At 37.2% G+C, this 8,398-nt stretch overlaps 1 pseudogene; it reads left to right on the top strand.

The window, feature by feature from the left end:
• Window positions 1-4,567: 4,567 nt before the first annotated feature.
• LOC102472910 (2-iminobutanoate/2-iminopropanoate deaminase pseudogene) lies at window positions 4,568-5,033 on the top strand (annotated as a pseudogene).
• Window positions 5,034-8,398: the final 3,365 nt, after the last annotated feature.

Below are 8,398 nucleotides of genomic sequence, written 5' to 3'. Positions count from 1 at the left end.
TTTAATTTATTTCTGCTCTCATCTTTACTATTATTATTATTATTTTTGGAGAGGTTTTTGCTATAGGGCACGTGCGCTCGCTAAAAAGACAGAGAGAGACAGAGAGACAGAAAGCGAGAAATCAGTCCCCCGGGGGGGGGGGAGGAGGGATAGCCATGCTGCAATCTCTTCTTCTCCATTCTCCTCTTGGGACCTTGGGCATGCACGCACATGTGCCCGGCGTGAGTTTAAGTCACTGGGTCCAGGACTTGAACCACAGTCAATTACATGGGAGTCCAGTGACATAGCCATTACACCAACTATTGGTCCCTTTATTATTTTTTTTAAATATTTTTATTTCCCATAGGGTGTGTGCACTTGCCAGAGGGAGAGAGTGAGATAGGGACAGAGTCAGTAAGAAGGAAAGTGAGAAATCATGCCTCAGTGGGGATGGTCACACCACAGTCCCTTCTCCTCCATTTTCCTCCTGTGATCTTGGGGACACATGCACACATGTCCAGCATGAATTTTTAAGCCACCAGATCCAGGATCTGAACATGTTTCCCATGTGGGAGTCCAGAAATATAACCACTACACCATCTGTTTTTCCCATATTATTTTTCTTCTATTAATTTTTCTCTTCCTTTTCTGGTTCCTTGAGATACATTGGTATGTTATTTATTTGCCATCTTTCTATATTTTTTTAAGCATTCTTTGCTATAACTTCCTCTTAGGACTGACTTTACTCCGTCTCAAAGATGATAAAGACATTTGTTTCAGTCTTAATTTTCTTTAGTTGTTTTTAAGTCATTCAGGAGTAAATTGTTTAGTTTCCATGTGTTTGTATATTTTTGAAGGCCCTTTCTGGGGTTGATTTCAAGTTTAATTCCACTGTGGTCAGAAAATATGGTAGGGATAATTTCTATATATTTAAATTTGTAAAGGTTTGTTTTGTGCCCTATCATATGTTGAATCTTCAAAGATGTTCTGTGTGGTTTTAGAAAAATGTACATTTTTGTGGCTGTTGCATAAGATATTCTGTAAATGTCTGTCAGATTTATTTTACTTATGGTATCATTTATCTCCCATGTCTCTTTATTTTTTTGTCTGGATGTTCTGTCCAGTGGTGAGAGTGGGGTGTTTAAATTCCCCCTAAATTAGTGTGTCTCAGTATGTATCTCTTTTTAGATCTATCTATTTATCTATCTATGTATAACATATTTGGGTGCCCTAATGTTGAGTGTGTAAATATTTATAATTTTATATCTTCTTAGTGAATTAATCCCTTTAATATTATATAGCAATCTTTGTCTCTGTTTATGGTTTTTATATTGAAGTCTATTTTGTTTTATGTCACTGTCACAACTCTATCTTTTTTTTTTTTTGGTTTCTGTTTACATAAAATGACTTTTTCCAACCTTTTACTTTTACTCTAAGCATGTCTTTATCAATGGGACATGTCTCTTATAAGCTGCAAATGAAAGGTTCCTGTTTTTTCTTGTTTGTTTGTTTTGTTTTGTTTTTAAAATATTCATTCATCCAATCTGTATCATAATTGGCAAATTTAATCTGTTAACATTCAGCATTATTATTCACGTGTGAGAACTTATCCCTGGCATTTTGTTAGTCATTTTCTCAGTTGTTTTCTGTTTTCTTATTTGTGTTTGTCTCCCTTTGTTTCTCCTGATGTAGTACTCTTTTAAGTATTTCTTGTAGAAGTGGTCTAGTATTGATAAAATTTTTCAGTTTTAATTTTTCTGGGGTTGTTTTCCTTTCTCCTTTCCTTTTGAAGGACAGTTAAAGAATTTTTGCTATAAATTTTTTTCTTTCAGAAGTTTGAATATGTCTTCCCATTTCTTCCTTTCTTTGCATTGTTTTTGTTGAGAGGTCTGAAGTTAGTCTGATGGGGTATACTTGATAAATAACTTGATGTTTTTCTCTTGCCATTTTTAGTAATGTCATCTTTAATTTTGACTTTTGCCAATTTAGCTATGATGTGTCTTGGAGAAAATCTTATAAAACCATAATATTTGTTCTTTATATTTTCTGTATCTGGATGCATGTATGTCTCTCTAGATTGGGAAAGTTTTCAGGTAGTATTTTATGAAAGATTTTCTATGTCTTTATCCATCTCTTTGCCTTCTGGAATACTCATTATGCAGGTTATTTGGCTTAATGGTGTCTAAAATTTCCCTTATGTTGTTCTCATTTTTTTGTTTTTGTTTTTGTCATAGGGTGCATGTACTTACCAGAGAAAGACAGTGAGAGGGAAAGTGAGAAATACCACCTACTCCCTGAAAGGGAGATGGCTATGCCACAATCCCATCTCCTCTATACTCTTCCTGGAGTTTAGGCACACATGCCCAGCATGATTTTCAAGCCCCTAGGTCTGGGACTTAACCTGTAGTCGGCCATGTGGGAGTCCAGCATATTAACTACTACACTACCTGCTAGGCCCTGTTGTCCTAATTTTTAATGATTATTTTTTTCATTCTTTTCAGAGGAGAGTTCCTTTCGCTTTCTTCCCTGGAGGGAACATGAGGGAGGCCTCCTCCAGAGCCTCACTGGTTTCAGATGATGGGCTTCCTTTTTATTTTTCCAAGCAGAAATTATATCTTCTAGAAGTTCCTTCCATATTTTTCTTAAACTTCATCAGTATCAGCTTGCTCCTCATTTGGAGTCATAGAAATTTATACAGCTGTCTTTCTTTCTTTTTCCCTTTTTTTTTTTCTTTTATTTTTAGGATTTTACAATAGGGCATGTGTGCTCATTAGAGAGAGACAAAGAGAGACACAAAGAGGGAAAGTGAGAAATAATCTCCTGAAGGGATGACCACTCCACAATCCCTTCTTCTCCACTCTCCTCTTGGGATTTTGGGCATATATGCACACACATGCCCATAGATTTTCAAGTCGCCAGGTCTGGGACTGAAACCACAGTCAGCAATTTATAAATGTAGCTCCTTAACCACCATTCCACCAGCTGGTCTTTTTTTTTTTTTTTTTTTTTCCCTTAGCTGTTCTTCCTGGAGAGATGTTGGATGTTTCTAGCTGGTAATCTTGATTTAAGTTACAGTTTTAAATAGAGTAGTCGGGGAAGGCCTAATTGAGAGTATGCCATTTGAACAATGAATTAAAAGTAGTAAGGGCTTTAACCAAGAGGAAGAGTTTTTAGGAGGATGGAATAACTAGTGCTAGACCCAAACATAGGAGCTTATCTAGTGTCTTTATAATAAACCAAGCCATATCACCTGGGGTTGCAGCAAAAGATTGAGGCAGTCATAAAACAGGAGAGAAAGAAAGCTGAGGTCAGACCACGTGAGCCTTGTAGGTCATTGTGAGGGATTTAGCTTTGACTCTGAGTGAGATAGGAAGCTCTTTCAGGAAAAGAAGAGAAACATAATCTGACTTCAAACTTATAAGAATCATCTGTCTGCTGTTGGAAGGAGTGAGATCAATGTAGAAGCTGGACACTAGTTCAGAGGTTAATGCTAAAATCCAGATGAGAGAGGATGAATTATACCAGGGTTTGAACAGTGGGGATGGTGACATATTGATTTGGCTTAGGGCATATTTTAGAGGTAGAGAAGGCAAAGAAAATCACACCCTGCATAAGAGGCTACAGTGTCTGGAGGGAGAAAGGCCAAGCTTAGTAACTAGAGTAGGTGGCTTTGGTCACAAGGAGTTAATGGAAGCCTGGGAAAAAAGAGAAAAAAAGGAAAAATATTAAGATAAATTTAACAACAACAAATTATGAGAACCTTCCAAAAGATTTAAAGATAATAGAAAAAGCTTATCTGGGTGTAAAAAGAAAAGAACAAAAACATAATTTTCAAAATTAAAACTCAGAGGGGACCAGTAGATGGCATAATGGTTATGTTGCTGGACTCCCACATACTTGACCGGGGTTCAAGTCCTGGACCTGGTGGCTTGAAACTCACGCTGGGCATGTATGCGTGTGTGCCCAAAATCCTGAGAAGAGAATGGAGGAGAAGAGATTGTTGCATGGCCATTCCCCCCTGTGGGGATGATTTCTCACTTTATGTCTTTCTGTCTCTTAAAAATCATGCCGGGTGCATGTGTGTCCAAAATCTCAAGAGAAAATGAAGGAGAAGAAATTTCAGTGTGGCCATTTCTCCAGGGGTGACTTCTCACTTTCCCTTTCTCTCTCTCTCTCCTGTGAGTGCGTGCACACTACAGAAAACATACAAACAAAGAAGAACAAACAAACAAAACCACATGTAGCAAACTGAAAAAGAGTATCCTTTGCTGAGATTTTCAGAAATATAAATGAAAAAATATTTTACTATGTAGAGAAACAGCACAAAAAGAAATTAGCAGAGTTATATTTATACTTGGAAAATAGGTTCATGGAGCTTATGTTTTGAGCAATCAGACTTTCAAATGGTGAAAAAGATTCAGATGAAGAAGAGGCCAGCAAAAATTAAAAAACTCTACAAGAAAAATTTCCTAAGTCTTAAAAACAAAACAAATTGTTAAGAAAAGACGTGAGCAGTCTGCTGGGAAGCAAACAGAAGAGTTGGGGTTGGGCTGCTTCTCCCAGAGCAGGCGGCAAGAGAGAATTAGTCATGTTGTCCCTCATCAGAAACACGATCAGCACTGCAAAAGCCCCAGAGGCCACTGGTCCCTACAGTCAAGCTGTGTTAGTGGACAGGACCATTTACCTTTCAGGACAGCTGGACATAAACCCTTCAAGTGGACGACTTGTGCCGGGAGGGGTGGCAAAAGAAGCTAAAGCAAGCTCTTACAAACATGGGTGAGATTCTGAAAGCGGCCAGCTGTGACTACAATAACGTGGTGAAAACAACTGTTTTGCGGGCTGACATAAATGACTTCAGTACTGTCAACAAAATCTACAAACAGTATTTCAAGAGTAGTTTTCCTGCTAGAGCTACTTATGAGGTTGCTGCTTTGCCCTAAGGAGGCTGAGTGGAGATTGAAGCAGCAGCCATTCAAGGACCTCTCACAACCACACAAGTGGGCCAGTGTTGTTTAGTCTGGAATATTCATTATGTTTTTAAACTAACATCTTAATTTTTAAAATTGATGAAAGTGTAAGTTTGAGTAAAATATCTGAAGTTATTACAGAATGCATATAATAAGGAGAGTTGAATATGATTGAAGATTTATTACGAATGTTCTAAATTACACTTAAAGTATACCCGTATTACTAACTATAGAAGAGACATTCATTACATATTTACTCCAATAAATAAAGCAAAGGGAAATAACATATAGGAGAGAAGAGTTTATTGTTCCTGAGAAATAATCAAGAGCACACCTAATTCAGTTAAATCGTGTTTACTTACTGATGTGAAATACTTAATTCTCATGTTAGATATGTGATTTGGCTTTTACCTGAGTAAAATTTAAGTATTTAAATTTGAATGGTAAAATATAGGAAAAGAATATGGACCAAAATTTTGTATAAATAATATTTTTCTAATGGAAATTAAATATATATTCACATAAAAAAAGACTTGATGTTATGTACTGAAATAATTTATAAGGCTCAAGCAGAGTTTAACAATAATTTTAAAGTCACATACATGGACATGTACTGGTGAAATATCTGAATTCCAACACTCATTAGAAAATCTTCTAGATTTCCACATCCTAAGAACAAGTAACTCAGAAGAACTCAGATTTCCTTTTCCTAGACTAAGAGCTATAATGAAGTCTTTTAAGAGAAATGGAGTGCGATCTAAGATTTATATGTATTGATAAAGATATTTATCTAGCAAGGCAAAAGAGGGTATATCACTTATGTACCCTAGCTGAATATTATTTTTGAGAAATACAGGTATACCAAAAATAAAAATGGAATGGATAATGGGAAAATATTAGGGATGTCATGAAGAAGGTAAATATTTTCTCTCTCAAGAAAAATAAATTGATTCTCTCTCTCAATAGATAATGATGACATTAATGGAAGAAAATTATAATGTAAGTGCTAAGCAGCCCTTAAAACAGAAGAAACCTATAAGGACTGCATAGCAGCTTAGAGCTGAAATTCTAAACTCTTGGCAAAATCCAGGAAAGAGATGAGTTAGGTGCAAGGGAAGAAGGCTAAAGTTTTTTTCTTTTTTTTTTTTTTTGAGAGATTTTCACTGTAGGGCGCGTGCGCTCGCCAGACAGACAGAGAGAGACATAGAGACAGAAAGCGAGAAATCACCCCCCAGGGGGGATGGTCACGCCGCAATCCCTTCTCCTCCATTCTCCTCTCGGGATCTTGGGCACGCACGCACACACGCCTGGCGTGAGTTTTAAGCCACCGGGTCCAGGACGTGAACCGCGGTCGACTACGTGGGAGTCCAGCGACATAGCCATTACGCTAACTGCTGGTTCCCGAAGGCTAAAGTTTTGAATAAAAACAATCTCAAGTTTCATTTTCAGAGTAGGGTGAATGTCAGCAGTAAATATATCTTGATGAAGGTAATAGTTATTAAATTTTCTGCCACCAGTCAATAAGAAAGCATAACAAATCTTCCAGATTAATGTTGGCAGGGAGAGGAGAGCCAGAAAAAGAACCCAGGTGAAGAAAGTAACAAAGTAGACAAAAGAAAACAATAAAAGTTATAAATAATAAACAGAAGATGAAAAGTAAAATGAACTATATTACTTTTCAAGACAATTGTGAATGAAGTGAATTTACCTACTAAAACATGGAGATCAATCAATTAGGATAAAACAGTAAATCCAACTACATTACTAAGGTGCATGATCTCATCGGAGAGAGAAAGGGATAAAGCATCCCCGGGGGGATGACTATATCACAATCTCCTCTCCTCCATTCTCTCAGAATTTTGGGCACCAAAATGTCTTTACAGCTGCTGGGTCTGGGACTTGAAACTTGTAGTTGACTATGTGGAATCCAGCCACCATTTTTTTTTTTTCTTTATTGGAGAGGTTTTTGCTATAGGGCACATGCAATCGCCAGACAGAGAGAGGCAGAGACAGAAAGTGTGAAATAATCACCCCCCAGGGGTAAGATATAAAGTCTAATCTTTTAGAAGATGAGTTTTTTTTTTTTTTTTTTTTAAATGTACTATAGAACTCCCATGAGCAGTTCAGGATACATCAGCAATAATTTCCATCTGGAGAAAAGGAGCATGAAGTCTTCCTTGAGAGTTTTCAACTTAGTATCGATAAAGGACACAGAAACCAAACCGATGATTAGCTAAACTTCTAAAGTTGAGAAAACAAGAGTTAAACTATCCCATTTTTTGTGGCGTCTAATAGAGAAGGTGCCACCAAGAGTTTCTACCTTCATAGATGTGTGAATACAATAAAATTCACATGAAGCCTGGGATTTGTAATTTTCATAAACTCTTTGGCTTTGCAGATATGCAATTGGGCTTAGAAATGATTCCTCTTGGCCCAAATAAAGCCTGCGCTAATATTGTGTGATACAGTACATACAGACTAGAACCCAAACCAGCCTGAAACATGAGAATCTTGGTCACCTCTTAATATACCCTTTGACTGAGGAATACACTGGGCATCTCTTACATAATGGCTTAGCAAGGAATTTGAATGTCTCTCTGGCCAGGTAATTGACGATTATACTGATGCTGGTAAGATCAGGCAATCTTTTAAAAAGCCTCCTTTGTTTCCTAAAATAGAAAGTCAAATATAGCAGGTAATGGCTAGTAGGTAGAAAGCCTCTGAACTATGTTGACTACATTCATAATTGCCTGCCCAGTGGCAAAAATCTAGAGACAGAAAATGTTACAAGGTAATTTTTGCTGTCTGTCCTAGTGAAATGAACACTGAAATCTCTATCTGTATTTATGGATTACTACTTCCCAATGAGCTCCTTCACATAGTACATAAAATGTGTTTTAATTGTTTTTTTTTTTTCCCTTTGGCCTTAGACTTCCTAAGTGGTTTTATAAAAAGCAATAGATGCCTCTACAAACACTCAATACTTTTTATTTATTTATTTATTTTTTGGAGAGATTTTTGCTATAGGGTATGTGCGCTCACAAGAAGGAGACAGAGAGAGAGAAAATGAGAAGGTCCCCTGCCTCCCCCAGTAGGGGATGGCCACGCTGCAATCCCTTCTCCTCCACTCTCCTCTCAGGATCTTAGGCACTCACGCACATGTACCTGGCGTGAGTTTAAGCCACCCAGTCTGGGATGCGAATCATGGTAGACTACATTGGAGTCCAGCGACATAGCCACTACGCCAACTTCTGGTCTCTCATTATTTTTAAAATGCAATCCAAGATTTAGTTATTTTGCTAGCATATGGTTGTACTACAACATTGTACTTAGCCTTAACCATGAACTTTTAAAAACGTCTATATTCTAGCCATCATTTACTTTCAGACCTAAAGTAGAATGAAAGGGGACAACATGATGAATAACTTCCTCCTATTCCCCACAATTTTCCC

The sequence above is a fragment of the Tupaia chinensis genome, unplaced genomic scaffold (assembly GCF_000334495.1).
Source record: "Tupaia chinensis unplaced genomic scaffold, TupChi_1.0 Scaffold000597_1, whole genome shotgun sequence".
Lineage (NCBI taxonomy): Eukaryota > Metazoa > Chordata > Mammalia > Scandentia > Tupaiidae > Tupaia > Tupaia belangeri.
The sequence above is the reverse complement of the archived record's forward strand: the minus strand, read 5'-3'. Positions and strand labels throughout refer to the sequence as shown.